The 18,765-nt window shown below is 29.2% G+C and overlaps 1 protein-coding gene across 1 annotated transcript in view; it reads right to left on the bottom strand.

Annotated features, from left to right (window-relative positions):
* LOC107440642 (plexin-A2) overlaps positions 1 to 18,765 on the bottom strand; it is a 526,176-nt gene that overhangs the window by 315,665 nt on the left and 191,746 nt on the right. Inside the window, exon 3 of the mRNA XM_087164666.1 lies at positions 6,523 to 6,571. The gene's annotated coding sequence lies outside the window, so the exon portion shown is untranslated. The remainder of the gene's footprint in view (positions 1 to 6,522; positions 6,572 to 18,765) is intronic.

Here is an 18,765-nt window from a genome sequence, read left to right as displayed (position 1 = left end):
AATAAAAGGCTTTCAAAAACAGTATTGTATGAATTGAATTTTCAAAAAGCTTTCCGTAATTTTTTAACTCGGAGAAATATTTTAGCAATAGCCGTGTGTGGATTAGGGGATATAAAGCATTCGCTTCCCAATGAGGTGTCCCAGGTTCGAATCCCAGTGGTGGCTGGTCGATACGCTTCTGACCCACACCCACATTATCAGTTTTGAATACATCCCCGAAAAAGTAACATCTGTAATGACCCAGCCAGCCTGAATCAGCCGTATATTGATTAGTCTAGCCGTATTGAATAATCTAGCAGTATTGATTGAATCCAACAGTATTAGTTATGCTTATTGACAAGTAAGAAAAAGTAAGCACGAAATTTCTCGTTTAGTTGTTAAATTTGGGTTTAAAATCAATTAGGCTCATTTTTTTTTTTTTTTTTTTTTTGCTGTGCCCATTTTTGTAAATACTAATTTCGAACTGTTCTCGTTTACGTAAACAAGCCATTTGAGCCGTGCGCATATTTGTAAACTCGCAGGTGGTATTCATGTGCATATTTAAATACTTGCAGGAGGTATTCAAATTAGTGTCAAAATAATGGTTAAAAAAATCACTTATTGAATTTCCAACTTTAAAACTACTCTTCAATGAAAGAAAATCGAATCAACTTTTTGAAGTCGGCAAATTTTAAACGTTGTCACAATGACTCAGAGCACCCTTTTCATCAGACTTTAAAATTGATAAAGTTGTTAAAAAAATATATTTCTCACGCTGAAAACAATAAATAAATAAAATTTTAAAAAAAATCAACAAAAAAAGTTGTGATCGCCTAATGACGATCACTGGTCAAATGCTCTTTTTTTTTTTCTTTTCTGGATTCACTCCGATTCATTTCAAATCATGGGTTGCAAAAACTGTCTCAATGGATGCTTGTCGTAGGAAGGGTTTTCATATCCTGCCTGTGTACGTGTTTCAAGACGTCACAAAATATTTTTCCTCCTTCAGCATTCATATTTATATTGAAATTACACTCTAGTCATTAATTATACGTTAAATAATAAAAAGAATTCAAAAAATACTTTAAATTATTATTATGTAAATACATTAAAAATGCCTACTAGTGAAAATAAAAAGAAAAACAGCAGCGGTCGCCATAGCAAGGCATGCAATGACGACGCATGCGCACTGTTTACTTTTAGTCTTGAACACAGTTGAAAAAGTCTGTGGACGCCATCAAATCCGAACCAAGACCCATTTTGCCAATGGGCAATAAATAAATAAATAAAAAACAGAGCCTTGACTATTATTATTTGAATCACCTACCAACTGTACTTTATTTTAATTATTTATTCAGCAGAATCAACTTAAATGCTCAGTTATTTTAGTGAAGACTGAATCAGTGTCAAAATAGTGTTTCATATTCAACTACACTTCATTCTTTATGCAACAACTCAACGTAAGCGAAATAAATGGCGTAAAAGAGCTCCAAATGTTCCGCGATTAATGGCGCCAATCAATTATTCCACCGAAATTCAATTCTAATCACCTCTCCAAAAATACTTCCGAAATCGTTAAATGAAGTCATTCGAAGTTTTCTGTTCAGGTGTCCTCCACATTTAATTAGCCGCTGAGAGGTTGACATTTATAACTTTGTCCAAACGGCTCTCTCACGGAAATGAAGTGGAGGGGAGTTGAGTTAACCCTCGCCTGCCAATCAACATTTTTCTTTTCTTTTTTTTTTCATTTTCAAAAGAATTTGTTCTCCTTAAATAGCGTTTAATAAAAAGTACGGATGAGTTGCCTCACCTTAACACCAAATGAAATATTTTCATTAATTTTGACAATTTTCTCTGATTTCAGGAGAATTCTTTCGTTCACTTTTCATTCTCTCCTTTCCATTTTGAGTAGAAGAAGCAAACGACTTTTACAGAAATATGAACACATCGCCATCGAGAGTAAATTAAAAAAAAAAAGTTTTTAACTATGTGGTGCGGGGGAGGGGAAAGTATTTCGACCATTATTAAAAGCAGCGTTTCGCATCTTTTAATTTTCTTGCTCCTGGAAAGGAACATGATTGTTATGCTCAGCGAGGAAAATATTTAACTTTCTCTTCGGTGAAAACCAAAATTAGGAAAAAATTTGCATATTTTATTTATATATATAAAAAAAATTAAAAAAAATGGGATTACTTTCAAACTAAGAACAGTAGGGACTGAAAAGTTTTTTATTTTATTAATAAAGAATGATTTATAGTAATTTAAGAAGCTGGAGGATGGGAGAAAAGCAATATAAATTACGAAATTTAACAAAAAGAAATTTTCGCAAAAGTATGTATTATTCCATTGATTAACGCATGCATAAATAATTTTTAATTATAATTCAATATACTAACCACATACATGTTTCTAACCACTTACGGAAGTATGATTTAGTTGTACGCAAGTTGAAGTTAAGTCTTTAATTTATCAGTTTTTTACTTAACGAGATGTTTTATCAACAACTTCTAAAAGTTTCTAAAGATTTTAGAGATCTAACGCAAACTTCATAAACCAATTCTTCCTTCTTTATTAAAATGCTGCTTTCAATTATTTAGTTTCTTCTGAGTTATAAATTGTATTATTGCACCGACCACAGCAGTGACGTCAAGTATCCTCAATGTTACACGGATCATGGGTTAGAGTTCCCTTGCCGTCAGGCTAACCGTGGAAGGTTTTCCTCTCCGTATAAAGCGAGTGCAGGTTAGTTCATCAAAAAAGTCCTCCACTGAGGCAAATTTCTCCCAATATTTGATCCAGGATTTCCTTTGTCTTCTGGATTGTGTTTAAAGCTACAGAGTTGAACATTACTATAGACCAGCGGTTGCCAAACTTTTTTGATCATCGACCCCTACATAATTTTTCGAAATCTCCATCGACCCTCATAAAAGTAATTTTCTGTTAATTAAAATAAAACTCTATTAGACACTGTGTTTGTACATTTGTTTTATGATTTTGAACATTTATTAAAGTAATAGTACATAGTGTAACAATAGTTTTATGGAAAATATACCAATGTTGAAATATTAATATCTTAATATTTATGAAATAATAAGTAATTATAAGTAAGTAGAAATAATAAGTAGAGTAACAACGGATTTATTGCTTCTTAATCAATGAGATGGGTGTGCCTGGTGTTTTTTTGCAAGGTTTGCTATATTGGGTTCAAAATTGGTCAATTTTAATCTTAAATCCCTTCGAAATTCCACGTTTAATTTAATTCTGTTCTTAGTTAAGATTGAATTTGCGTGACTGAAACCGGCTTCAACCATATGGGAACTTGGAAATGCTATCATAAATGGCTGAGCTATTTCGTAAAGTCTTACATATTTATGTATTATATTTATATTTGTCCAAAATTTGCTTATTGTTAAATTTTTAAAAAGCTTCTTTGCTTCAAATCCCCATAATAATTCAGCAAGCTCATCTTGCAGGTGATGTCCACGTTTTCAATTTGAGCAGAAAATGGCACAATAATCCAATCAGGGATGTCAATGTTTTCCAAATCAACAAAACGCAGTTTAAAATCGTCGCTCAATTTTTGAAGATTACCTGTATATATTTCCAAGCCTTCTTCTTTTATTTCTAATTGTTACATATCTGAAAAATACTGATAATCCTTCGACCAATCGACCCTTCCGGTTCGGATCGACCCCCATTCGACCCCCTGACTCATATCGACCCCCGCTTACGTTAAATAGACCCCTGGGGGTCTATATAGACCACTTTGGCGACCTCTAGTATAGACCGAGACACAAAAAATTGGGTCCTGTTCAACGACGATTATAAAATATAAAAACAAAATACTTAGTACTTCAAGATAATAAATCACAAAGGTTTTTTTTTTAAATCAAAATATGCACAAAAAAACAAACAAATATTATTTGGCATAGAGGTAAAATCTGGTTTCACGAGATTCATTCGATTTATTAAGTACTGTAGCACTTGCTGTAAAGAAAGCTAAATAAGAATCACCCTCCATTTAAAAGAGAATCTTATTTATTCTGTTCCCCACGAATAGGATCTGTATTTGCCTCTGAATAAGGGACATTCTATTTTAAGGACACAGTAAAAGGATTTAGAGCTAAACCCACGTTTTCAAAAGTGCATTTTTAACAATATACATTTTTAAACGTGTTTTATTGAACTCGGAATAATTAATAAATAGTTCACACTAACCTTTCACTGTCAGAATTGTTTTTTCGAATTTCCGACCCCCCCCCCCTACCAAAAAAACCCATTTTTTTATTGCCAAAAATTAATATATGAGAAATCCTAAATTCGAAATATTTTTGTTAGCAAGCAGTGTTTTGCTTAAGCTATAGGTACTGAAATATGTGATATGTCCTTACAATACACCCAAGTTCTTATCTTAAAAAATACACTGTGATAACATATTTACTATCTATATTGATGTTAAAGAAAAATATGTGCCTAAAATAATTATTAAAATTAGATAAAAAAAAATATTTTGGAAAATAATTTTCCAACATGACCTTAATAATTTTCCAATCTTCACACCATAATTATTTTGACCTGCAACGGTTACACAAATGAAAGCGAAATTACAGAAAAGTACAAAATGATTTAGATTTCAATTCAAGGAGGGAAATCCTACTGAAAAAAATTGGCGCTAGTTGCGCCCTCTGTTAGCAATATTCAGAAACATAAAAATAATCAGGGGATGTAAAGAAACAAGTAAAGTAGAGGGGCGAATTCAGTTTCAATGATGCAATTTTTCTCTTCGTCGCATGGCATGCGACTCTGATTATACGGGCACAAAATCGTTGAAGGTATGAAATGCGACACCGACAGAGGGGGGGAGGCGGTTAAACTATCCAAGAGGAAGAAGGACCCTTTATAAATCTACCTCCAAAAACTAAATTTCCAGACACCATGTTTTCAAATACATCGCGTAACTTTAATAATAAAAAAAAAATAATAAAAAACAACACTTTCCATTCCCCGCCATTTTCAGGTATAAAATATTTGGCAACCTATATTTATCGCCAAAAAGTATCATAAAAAGGGTTCCATTTGTGCAGATACTCTAGCGTGAGTCAGGCCGCAAACTACTGCACTTAACAACATAAGACAGACGAAAAAGAAGGGGGCATATTTTTATACCCCAATAAACCAAGACTTTTTTTTCTTCTTTTTACTTCTTAGAGGGGGGAAAGAATCCCCCCTCTATCATCAAAAGCCGGAATCAACCTGTAATCAGAAACTCATGAGCGTAGCCCTTGTAACACTACCTCCAGGGGGTAGAGACAGTTAAAGGACTGCTAAAAATCGATTTTTCTGGAGGAAGTTATAAAAAAGTGGCGGACAAATTTCTTTTGGTAGCCAATTTCGAGATAAGGCTTCTTTCGATATGTTGTGTGGAAGTTAAGGGGGGGGCAAAGAATGATCGCTCTCCCCCCTATTCGGTTTTCAACGAAATTCTCTTGAAATTTTTTTTTTTTCGTTTTGTTTAAAAGATTTTACGGTATTTCTGATTAAAAAGTAAACCATCGCAAGTAAGGAGCATAGTGGATAAACACGTTGAAAAAGTTTTTAGTGAATGTTGTAAAATTTGCTTTTGAATATATAAACGTCAAGGAAGTTGTTCAGAAAACATTTTTTTTTAAAATTCTGTTTTTCGATTGAAACTACAGCTTACCCGATTGCATATTAACACGTTGCAAAGCTACGAGCTTAGTCGAAGAATTGTGGAGTTCATATTTTTAGAAAATGTTATAAAAATTGCTTTAGAATATAAGCATTAGGAAGCTATTCAAAAAACGCGTTTAAAAACTTTCTAGTGAATGTTATAAAATCTGTTTTTGAATATATAAACGTTAAGGAAGTTGTTCAGAAAACGTTTCTTAAAAATTCTGTTTTTCGATTGAAACCACAGCTAACCCTATTGCATATTAACACGTTGCAAAGATCCTAGCGTAAGCGAAGAATTAAAGAGTTAATACTTTAGAAAATGTCATAGAATTACCTTTTGATTATAAACATCAGGAAGCTATTCACAAAACATTACTTAAAATTCTCTTTTTTGATTGAAACTACAGCTTTCATGATTGCATATTAACACGATGAAAAGCGACGAACTTAGTGGAAAAACATGTGGAGTTAGTATTTTAAAAAAAGTAATAGTTTTTTTTTTGAATTTAAACATTACGAATTGTTCAGAAAAAGTTTCTTGAACTTCTCTTCTTCGATTGAAACTGCAACTTCATTGATGTATATTACTTTCCTGATTGCAAATCAAAGAACTTTGGAAAAGCATATCGAGTGTCTTAATTTTTTTTCTATGTGAAAATGTGAAAATTTAATTTCTCAGTGAAATAGAACATTTTAAAGCCATTGAATTGGCATTTTTGGAGACAAAAATAGCAATCCGTCAGTTATCTGCTCAAAACGTCTGTTATCTGAATGCGCAAAATAATTTAGAGTTTAATTCATTGGTTAATGCACCACTATATTTTCAAGGAGTACACAAACTAAACTTACCTGTTTTTTTTCTGATAACTTAAATTTCCAATACTAGATACGAATTAACCTGCAAAGAAAATTTAAATCATTATTGTAAATACTTTTTAAAAAAAGTAAAAACATTTAACTGTTCTTTGCTTTAAAAAACAATGGAATTTCAGTAAAATATTTAAAAGAAATGTTAAAAAGATCTACGAATTAACAAAAGGCCACACATTAAGTATAAAGATGCGGAGGTTTAAAAAAAAATTAACTTAGCATTATTTATTTATTGGTGATAACACAATAGACATAAGTGAAAGAATAAATGCAACAGCTTTTTAAATTGCTTTCTAATTATTTGTTTACATTAAGTAACTAAATTCCGAATTCAATTATAACAGGACAAAATATTTACCTACTACTACACAATTTAAAAATAAAATGCTTTTGCAAAAGAAAGAGTTTTATTTATATATATAAGGAGAGCAATTAACATTACTAGTTTGGAGTTTTTTTTAAAGAAAAAAGTAAAAATAAATGATTACAAAATAAATATTTACAGTCTTCAGACTTATGGTTAGGAAAGCGTCAGTAAGTGACTTTAAATTTAAATTATTGGGCATTAAATGTAGTTTTATTTTTAATTAACATTTTGGTAGTTAAAAAATCATATCTTAAAAAGAGGAATTATATCCTAAGACCAATATGAGAGTTACAGCTAATGAACAATCTAATCTTTCGTAGACTTGAAAACGGTTCATATCACTTTTAATCAAAAATCGCCTACCTTTTTTCCTTTTCTTCTTTTTTTTTTTTATTGTAGAACTTGATATAATAAAACTAAATTTCGAGAACAGCACAAAGTAAATTGTTCAAAATTATCAATATATTTTTGTTATTACTACACATTAGCCATCAACCCAACCTCACACGCATACACAAATATATATATATATATATATATATATATATATATATATATATATATATATATATATATATATATATATATATATATATATATATATATATATAATAAATAAATAGATACAAGAAAACACTAAGAAAGTTAAGAAAAACAATAAGTTTCATTTATTGCGCTTAAGCTGCAAGTAAACAGCACTCATTAGATAAGTTCAAAATGAAGAACAAAACAAAGAAAAAATATAGACACATTAAACAGGGAGGTGGGAAATAATAGGCAAAAAAAAAAAAAAAACAACAACATTTTATTTAAAAAAAAAAAAAAAATGAAATGCCAATTAAAAAACCGGGAAAAAAGCCGGAAAAAAAGATATAATCTTTTCTTCAGCCCACACGATTATATCCGCAAAACAGAGTGCTTTCTGATATTGTATCAATAAAGCCAAAGCAAAATATATTTATACAATAGTGTGAGGAGCACTCAAAAAAAAAATTTTTTTTAATTGGCATTTCATTTTTTTTTTTTTTTTTTTAAAATAAAATGTTGTTTGTTATTTTTTTTTGCCTATTATTTCCCACCTCCCTGTTGAATGTGTCTATATTTTTTCTTTGTTTTGTTCTTCATTTTGAACTTATATATATATATATATATATATATATATATATATATATATATGCAGGATGATTCTAAAAAGATGGGCAAAATTTTAGGAAGTGATAGTACACACCCAAGCAAAAAATTTTTATCAAAGAATGCATGGTCGAAAACAAAACGCAAAGGTGCTGGCGCATTTGGAAAGTTGTTTGATGCAAACCTGAAAGCTCCATTCCTGTTGTAAGTTACTGCTCTGCGTTACTTGTCACCACGCTTTCGCCCGCTGCAGGGAAAGTTCGTGATATGCCTGGTATGTTTCAGAATGTTCGCCTATCTTTCCTTCGCCGTTGTATTGCGTGCATAGCCGCTGCCGGCCACTGTTTTGAACACTTATTGTAATCACATGCTATTAAATTTGCTTTTATAACTTAACTTCATCGTTGTTTGTGTGTTTTTGCCTTATATAAGAACATAAACTTTGACGCCCTCTAGCGGCTTTGTGCTTTGTTTTCGACCATCCATTCTTTGATAAAAATTGTTTGTTTGGGTGTGTACTATCACTTCCTAAAATTTTGCCCATCTTTTTAGAATCACCCTGTATATATATATATATATATATATATATATATATATATATATATATATATATATATATATATATATATATATATATATATATATATATATATATATATAGCATAATAAATAGATACAAAAAGGACAAAAAGAAGAAGAAAAACAATAAGTTTCATTTACTGTGTATAAGCTGCATTTTCTTAGAACTCATGAAATAAGTAGAGAAAACATGGAAAAAATGTCAGAACAATGAAAAAAGGGAAAAAGAAAAATAATAATAAAAATCCGGGGGAAAAAATTAACAAAAATCAGTAAAATAAAATATATAATCTTATCATCAGCTCACACGACTACATCCGCAAAAAGGAGAGCTTACTAATAAAAAGGAAAAGCATTTTTAAAGGAGAAGAATTTCTTGTTTATTCTGCAACCGCTGTTTCATACCTTCAGACTCCAACGAGTGTTCCCTACGATCATGCAGGTGTATTACAATTGTTGAATGGTTATTTGTTTTGTATTACATCAATGTATGTACATATCAAATTTCATTAGAATCGCTCCAGTAATTCGACCAAATCTTCAAATTCTCTTAATTTCTGACACCTGTGTTCAAAGATCATAATTGATATAAGGTCGAATTTTAATTTTGATGATTTTAAGAGGAATTATTAATCCTTTATTTAATTTTAGAAGATTATTAATCGAATCGAAACCTACTACATGATTTTACACGAATTAAGTTCGCCATATTGTTTAAATGATACCTTCCATACACAGATTAACTTTAATATCTCCTTCATTTTTTCACATTAAAGATAATCATACTAATTGAGGTAAACGGGGAGAAGGATGGAATAAAAACTCTCTTAGTAATGACAACTTAAATCTAAATTTTATTTCTGATAAGGAAAAAAGATTTTAATAAACATTATAATACTTAACCAAGGAAAGATTTTGTTTTCTCCCTTAAATATAATGATATCTATAAAAACAGTGTCTTTGCCAAGAGCCTAACCGTGGGAGGTTTTCGTTATTTTCCTCTCCATGAAACGCAAATGCGGGTTAGTTCCATCAAAAAGTTCTCCACGAAGGCAAATTTCTCCTAACACTTGATACAGAAGTTCCCTTGTCTTCTGGAGTGGGTTCAAACATTACAAGGATACGGTGTTGATAATTAGTAGTCGTAATCCGAAGAAAATTGGGTCAACTGTTCTTCTACGATTATAAAATACACCATGTTTATAATAAGTTCATTCATCTAAGAACTCCATTAGTAAAAAAATTCCGGCAAATAAAAAAACAGGCAAAAAAAAAGTTAAGAAATAAAAATAAAATGAATAAATAAACTGGAATATTCGACTTTATTAGTCTATAAAACAATTTCGAACTTCTTCATCGCAGACGATTACAAATTGTTAAGTCCTTTTTTTTAATGTCAGTGAAATTTTTTTTCTCAAATAAAAATTTTTTTTTTCAGACGATAAAAAAACAATTTTATAAAAAGGAGAAAAAAATGTCAAAAAATTAAAATAAAAAAGAAATTGTAGGGGTAAGCTCTCGCTAAATCATCTGCAATTCACATCTGCTTTACATTAATCGTGACCGCAGCCTCTTAAAAAGCAGAAGATATCGATTATCATTTAAGGGGGGAAAAAGGAAGGAAAAGTCAATGAGTATAAAACTGGTGTGCGTCGTCAGCCATTTTTTTGCTACCTAATGCTCTTTTCTTCCCCCCGCAGGATATCTAACGATTCCCGGAGTTATCTTTCCCCATTAGCCGGACCCTCTCTTAGAAATAAGAGTCCGGACGCTAAGTGGCCGCTTATTTTTACGTCTCCCGGATAAAAAAGAATTTCCAGAAATATATTCATACGGATTGTCATTCTACTGAGGCGATGATTGTTGTTATCTCAGAAGATGGAGTTTTTTTTTTTTTTTTTGAAGATTCTAAAGGTTATTTCTGTTTCTTTATTCGTCCATATTCTACATTTGAAGAAACTAAAACTACGCAGCTTTTATTGAATATTAAAAATAGCTTTAACTTGTTGGGATAAAATAATAAATAAACGATAATATAATGATAAATTGAATGTAATAATCAAAACGATTCTACATTTTAAATGATATAATTTAAGGATTAAAAAAATGATAAATAGAACGCAATGATAAAAATAATTTTAACTTGTAAAGATAAAACAAATGATAAAAGTGCGATGATAAAAATGACTTTAAATTTTACTGATAATAAAGTAAAAATAATGATAAATTAATGATAAAATAAAATGACTCGAAATTCTAATGATGATATATATTGATACATTATATATTGAAAATATACATATTGAATGATATATATATTGATGATATATATTGAAAAATTAAATATGATTAAAAAACAACCTCAACTTGTAAGGATAAGAATGAATATAAATTAATGATAAAAGTGTAATAAGAAAAATACCCATTGATAAAATGTCATTATAAAAAAGAATAATAAATATAATGACAAAAATAAAAATACTAATGCCACAGCAATTAAATAATAATAAATAAAAAAATAAATAATGACAAATCGAATGTAATAACAAAAATAATTCTACATTTTAAATGATATAATTTAAGGATTAAAACAATGATAAATCGAACAAAATGATAAAAATAATTTCAACTTGTAAAGATAAAATAATAATAAAATGCAATGATAAAAATGATTCTAAATTTTATTGATAATGTAGTAAAAAACACTGATAAATTAATGATAAAATAAAATGATTCTAAATCCTAATGATGATATATGTTGATACATTAATGAAAAATTAAATATAATGATAAAAATAACCATAATTTGTAAGTATAAGCATGAATATAAATTAATGATAAAGTGTAATGAGAAAAATACCTATTGATAAAATGTCATGATAAAAAACAATAATAAACATATTGACAAAAATAAAAATTTTAACACGACAGGATAAAATAATAATAAATAAAGTTTAACTGTAAAATAATGACAAATTGAATGTAATAATAAAATTTTTTTCTGCATTTTAAATGATGTAATTCAAGGATTAAAACGATTATAAATCGAACGCAATGAAATAAAATTGACGTGTTTAAGAATTTCAAGTATCAACACTTTTTCGATTTACAACTGGAAAATCGGTTGACTATCATAATGTAATAATAATAATTTTATAATAATAATTTTATAATAATAATGTTATAATAATAATAATGCTATAATAATAATAATGCTATAATAATAATAATGCTATAATAATAATAATGCTATAATAATAATAATGTTATATTATCTGCAATAAGGCTAAAAATCATAAACTCGGTGGAGCTAGCCAGTTTCGAATTCCACATCCGGTTCGCATCGATCGAAGTGCTGACGTAAAATATCCTCAGTGGTAGACTGTCCATGGGTTAGAGTCCCCTTGCTGACAGGCTAACCGTGGGAGGTATTCGTGGTTTTCCTCTCCATGTAACGCAAATGCGAGTTAGTTCCATGAAAAAGTCATCCTATTAAATTATCTTTATTAATGAATTAGCAAATTTATAATTTTCAATTATAATTCCCCACTGAGAGTAAAAAAGAGAAAGAAAAAATTGTTAAAAAATATAAAGAAATAAAAAAAAAATGAAAATAGAGATGGAATCAGTCTTCATGAAAATGTTACATATAATTCAATTATCAGCGATACAAATGACAGATACAAGAAATAAAAATTGTAAAAAAGCGATGAAAATTTTACTTTAGTGAATGGTGGAGGTTTCATAAATTCAAACAGATTTATATACTGAAAATAATAAATAATAAAATAGTTGAATTTTTCAATAACGTAAAACTAAATGAAAATTTCAATGTAAAATTTTCAAGAAAATGTCAATTTACAAAAAAAAAAGAAGAAAAAAATTAGTTAGCTATTGAAAAACTTTTATTGTCAGAATATATTTAGAAATCAATTCCACTGTTCTTGGAGGCGCTATTAACTTGAACTGAGCTTTTTAATCTCGAATTTAACGCAGAGTCGCTTCGTCGAAAATCTTCTTATAAATGACGAAAGTGATATTTAACGACATGCAAGGACCAAAATTGGAACCAAAAAAAAAAAGTGAAAAGTAAGAGAGAGAATTTTCCCTGGGGGTTATATAGAATGAAGCTGGGATGAAATTGTAAGTTTTTTTTTTCTCCCCTTGGTCACACGAGATAGGAAATTCATTGCAATTTAGAACACTTATTCTTTTTCGTCACCGTATGGGGAAGGCGTATTTTCCCTTGAAACCTATTATTATATCCATTGCATCAACCGTTAAAGAAAAAAAAGGAGAAACTAGAATGAAACTTCCATAACATTTTACCTGTTGTTTTTCAATGGTATTCCATTCTACAGGAATTATTCAGACCCTGTTTATGATTTTCTAAGAATTAAAAGAAAACAGCAATCAATTGTATTAACTCACGAGTGCAAGTCCTACTTTATAATCGACTCTTAATCGCATGCATGATTTTGAAAGTTGTAAGTTGTCACATTATATGGTTTTCTATTAAAGAAAAAGGATCATCAATGCGGATATATTAACCCAAAAATGCCACATTCCTTTTTACCCATTGGCAATATGGGTGTTGTTTTGGGTTTGATGGCGTGCGCGCCTTATTTGGACGCCATCAGACTTTCCAACTGTGTTCAAGAATAACAGTAAACAGTGCGTATGCGTCCGCATTGCATGCGTTACTTTGGCGACCTCTGCTGTTTGATAATTTTTTAGAATTTTTTTTTTAAATACTGTCTCAAGTTAAAACTTTAAAATGAACTGAGCAACTTCGATCAATTTCAAAACCATAATCTCAAGAATAGAATTGCACAAGTCATAAAAAATCAGGCTAACATAAGCATTACTAAAAAATCGACACAGCAAGATCAAATAAAATAAAAGCAGACGATAATTTTGGAATTTCTTAGTGTTATTGTTTTCACCACTGAATTCTTTTATTTCGCCGTTTTTATTTAATGTTAATTTAAATTATTTTAATATTCTTTCTGTGGTATTCATAATGACTATCTTGGCGGTAATTTTTTATGATATAAATATGAATACCGAAGAAAGAAAAGAATTCTGTGACATCTTAAGAAACGTATATTCGGTGGAATTGAAAACTAAATTACAACGATAAAGAGAACAAATCAATCAGTGCAGTTTTCACAATTTTCTTCCTTTCGTAATTATTATTATTATTTTGTAATTATTTTTTTATGGAGAGATTATAAAAAGATATCGCATTTCATGCGATTGAAAATTTTTAAATCTTTCCGTAATTGTTTCTGGTTTCCTAAGACTATAAAAGGAACACTGCTGTAGTTGCAATAACTTTCAAGTGCCGCAGTCCCCTTTTTAGGCACGATTCTAAATTATATGATATTCCACCATGGTGCGTAGCGTTTTTAAAAGGGCTTAAATGTGCTTTTTTTTAGATTTTCGTTTTTTAAAAGCAATTAAAGGTGCTTTTTTTATGGGGTGTTTTTAAAAAGTGCTTAATTTTTTCTTTTCGAAAATGAGATTTTTTTTCTTTACCATGTCCATTTTCGCCACGAAAGAAACGTGCTTCTCACATTGTTCTTTTCAAGGTTTTCACAATTCATTTAACCACAATCTATTTCGACGTGCCGTTGGTTCATAGCGTATGAAAGCGCCAATCATTTTACATGTTTGATGAAATACTTGCGAGTTCGCATGAGCGTCTACTGAACTGGGTTCGGTTAAATTCTTGCACTCTCACGTGCAACTCTGCTGCATTTTACAAGATATTCTCCATTTCAGGCTTTATTTTCCATCCTCTGATATCGAACAGAAAAATCACTTGATCATTTTATAATGGCTAATATAATCAGGAAAAGAGTTCGTTTTCAGAGACTAGTTATTTTATCTTAATGATGTAAAGTCTTAGAGAATTATTTTGCATTTTGTTAATGTATAGAATGCTCAAAAGGTGCTTGTTTTTTGTTGAAAGCTTTGGCTGTGCACCCTGTATCATATTATTGAAAATCTTCAGTCTCTGTGTTTATACTTTCCTCAGGATTTAAAAGAAACCCCATTGAAATTATATTTACCCATAAGGGCAGTAGTCCATTGTTATTGATAATTCTGTAATTGTATTGCAATCCACGTTGTTTAAAATATTTAATCACTTCTCATGCCTTTCTCAGAACTATAACGGAACTGTTATGTGGTTGCATTAAACCACAAGTGCTGAAGTCCTTTTTTAGATACGTACATTTCTTTTAATGTATAGTAATGCTGCTGAAAATGTTTATTTGCCATTTATGCATTTTTTAGAATTAAAAGGATTAATTCCAAATGATGAAAGTTAGTTCCAAAGTCTGCGTTTGTTCCAAATGAGGAAGATACAGTGCCGCCATTTATATCATTTTGAAGTGCGTTGTTATTTTTCAGATAAATTCTAAAAATATAATTATTATAATATGACTTTTACGTTACATGACAGCAATCTATGGCTATTAGAATAAATTTATTTGAAATTTCACCCGAGGCTCTGGGCGTAATTTTGCGCCAGTTTCAAATAATGAAGATACTGCGTCATTGATATTCTTTTCAAGTAAGTTGTTATTTTTGAGAAAGTTCCACAAATATGATTGTTGAGTTAGCAGCAGATAGACTGTTCGCCTTCCAATGAGGCGAACCGGGTTCGAATCCCAGTCGATACGAATTCCGCATCCGGCTTGCACCGACCACAGTACTGACGTGAAATATCTTTAGTAGTAGACGGATCATGGGTTAGAGTCCTCTTGCCAGGTTAACCGTGGGAGGTTCTCGTGGTATTCCTCTCCATGTAACGCAGATGCGGGTTAGCTCCATCAAAAAATCCGCCACGAAGGCATATTTCTCTCAATACTCGATCCAGGAGTTCCCTTGTCTTCTGGATAGAGTTCAAAATGACAAGGCTACGGGGTTAAACATTACTAGTCGTAAACCCATAAAATTGTGTCGGCTGTTCAACGACGGTTATAAAATATGATTATTGTAAAAAAACTGCTATGTTAAATAATACCAATCTTAACTATGTGAGAAGTAAAGTTTAAAATTCGTTTTAAGGCGCCATTTTACTTCAGCTCAAAATTGAAGTATAAAACGCCTCCATTGAAATACTTTAGAAGTTTTCTTATAAATAAATCCAAAATAAGATATTCTTACTTCTGGAATAGTTAAAAAAAATTTACTGTCATAATGTAATCTCATGTTACAAGAGTAATTAGTCGTTAATTAGTGGCAAATGTTAAAATACGCCAAAAGTTTTTCGGCGCCATATTATAGCAATTCAAAAACTGAAAATACCGCTCCATTTATAATCTCTTGAAAAACTGCTAGTTTTTGGAATATTTACAAGATAATAACTGTTATAAAATATTTGTTTTGCTAAATATGATTTTTATAATATAACTACCATGCCAAATAATACCAATCTGAACCATACAAGAAGTAACTATTAAAATTCTTTTAAGGTGACATTTTGTATTAGTTCAAAATTAAAAGATAAAACGTCACCATAGAAATAAATATTTTAGAAGCTTTCTAATAAATAAAATATCCAAAAATAAGATATTCTTATTTTTGGAATAGTTAAAAAAATATAATTGTTATAATATAATCTCACGTTACAAGAGCAATCAGTTGTTAGTTAGTAGCAAATGTTAAAATACGTCAGAAGTTTTTCGGCGCCATATTCCAGCAACTCCAAAACTGAAAATATCACGCCACTTATAATCTCTTGAAAAACTTGCTAGTTTTTGGATTATTTACAAGATAATAATTGTTATAAAATAACTGTTTTGCTAAATAACAATTTGTTGCAAATGCTAAAATGCACCAGAAATTTTTCGGATGCATAAGTTCCAGAACTGAAAATAAATCACCGCCATCTTTTAAAAGATTTTTAATTCAGGCTGTCTTTTCTTGTGTACATAAATCGATGTTATCGATACTCCGCCAACGAATTTAAATTATTTCCATCCGTAAACTGTTGCGCCCTCCAGCATTCTGTCAATCTGATGTCAGAATGAATGGTGTCCCTGTTACTAAAATTGTTCGAAGTACATCAAAAGAAGTAACACCGCGGGGCTAAATGGAAAAAGGGGTTATTCAGAACTTAATTTCCAGTTACGCGTTATTGGATATTCTCGTTTTCTGACAGCCTTTAGGCTCCAAGAAAGGGTTTTATTTGTCCCTAGGTTATGCCTTTTAATTTTGTTCCATGTTATTATTTTCCTCCCCCCTTCCCTGTTTGTTTCTCTTGCGGTACTATACGACAGATGGTGAAAAGTCCCTTGAATCTACTTTGAAATTTTATAAAATTTATAATTAAAACGACTTTTTTATTTTATTTTAAAAATCGAGATCTATTTTGTACGTGATTTTGTTATTGAATATGGTTATTGATTGTTTCAGCTAACGGTGTCGTAACAGTAGATTGTTGTATGAAAAGATTTTTGTTTCTAATTAAAGCGCCACATTATGTACTAAATAAAAGCTTCTATACAACATTTTAGAATACTTTAAAATTTTTAAACTAGTTTACTTAAAATAGCTCGTATTATGTATAAATGTAACAGTTCATGTTATAAAAATAATATGAATAAAAATAATAATTATAACATGAATAATAATAATAGTTCATACGTCATAGTTCACATAATAATAATTAAATCGTTCATATTATGTAGTAAATTAAACCTTCTAAGCAACATTTTAGATACTTTAACAATTTTAAACTAGTTTACTTAGAATAGCTCGTATTATGTATAAATGTAACAGTTCATGTTATAAAATTAATATGAATAAAAATAATAATTACAACATGAATAATAATAATAGTTCATATGTCATAGTTCACATAATAATAATTAAATCGTTCATATTCTGTAGTAAATTAAACCTTCTAAGCAACATTTTAGATACTTTAAAAATTTTAAACTAGTTTACTTAGAATAGCTCGTATTATGTATAAATGTAACAGTTCATGTTATAAAAATAATATGAATAAAAATAATAATTATAACATGAATAATAATAATAGTTCATACGTCATAGTTCACATAATAATAATTAAATCGTTCATATTATGTAGTAAATTAAACCTTCTAAGCAACATTTTAGATACTTTAACAATTTTAAACTAGTTTACTTAGAATAGCTCGTATTATGTATAAATGTAACAGTTCATGTTATAAAATTAATATGAATAAAAATAATAATTACAACATGAATAATAATAATAGTTCATATGTCATAGTTCACATAATAATAATTAAATCGTTCATATTCTGTAGTAAATTAAACCTTCTAAGCAACATTTTAGATACTTTAAAAATTTTAAACTAGTTTACTTAGAATAGCTCGTATTATGTATAAATGTAACAGTTCATGTTATAAAAATAATATGAATAAAAATAATAATTATAACATGAATAATAATAATAGTTCATACGTCATAGTTCACATAATAATAATTAAATCGTTCATATTATGTAGTAAATTAAACCTTCTAAGCAACATTTTAGATACTTTAACAATTTTAAACTAGTTTACTTAGAATAGCTCGTATTATGTATAAATGTAACAGTTCATGTTATAAAATTAATATGAATAAAAATAATAATTACAACATGAATAATAATAATAGTTCATATGTCATAGTTCACATAATAATAATTAAATCGTTCATATTCTGTAGTAAATTAAACCTTCTAAGCAACATTTTAGATACTTTAAAAATTTTAAACTAGTTTACTTAGAATAGCTCGTATTATGTATAAATGTAACAGTTCATGTTATAAAAATAATATGAATAAAAATAATAATTATAACATGAATAATAATAATAGTTCATACGTCATAGTTCACATAATAATAATTAAATCGTTCATATTATGTAGTAAATTAAACCTTCTAAGCAACATTTTAGATACTTTAAAAATTTTAAACTAGTTTACTTAGAATAGCTCGTATTATGTATAAATGTAACAGTTCATGTTATAAAAATAATATGAATAAAAATAATAATTATAACATGAATAATAATAATAGTTCATACGTCATAGTTCACATAATAATAATTAAATCGTTCATATTATGTAGTAAATTAAACCTTCTAAGCAACATTT

This window comes from Parasteatoda tepidariorum, chromosome 5, assembly GCF_982258835.1.
Source record: "Parasteatoda tepidariorum strain Cologne lab strain chromosome 5, Ptep-v5.0, whole genome shotgun sequence".
In the NCBI taxonomy this organism is placed as follows: domain Eukaryota; kingdom Metazoa; phylum Arthropoda; class Arachnida; order Araneae; family Theridiidae; genus Parasteatoda; species Parasteatoda tepidariorum.
Note: the sequence above shows the minus strand (reverse complement) of the source record. Positions and strands in the feature narration are given on the sequence as shown.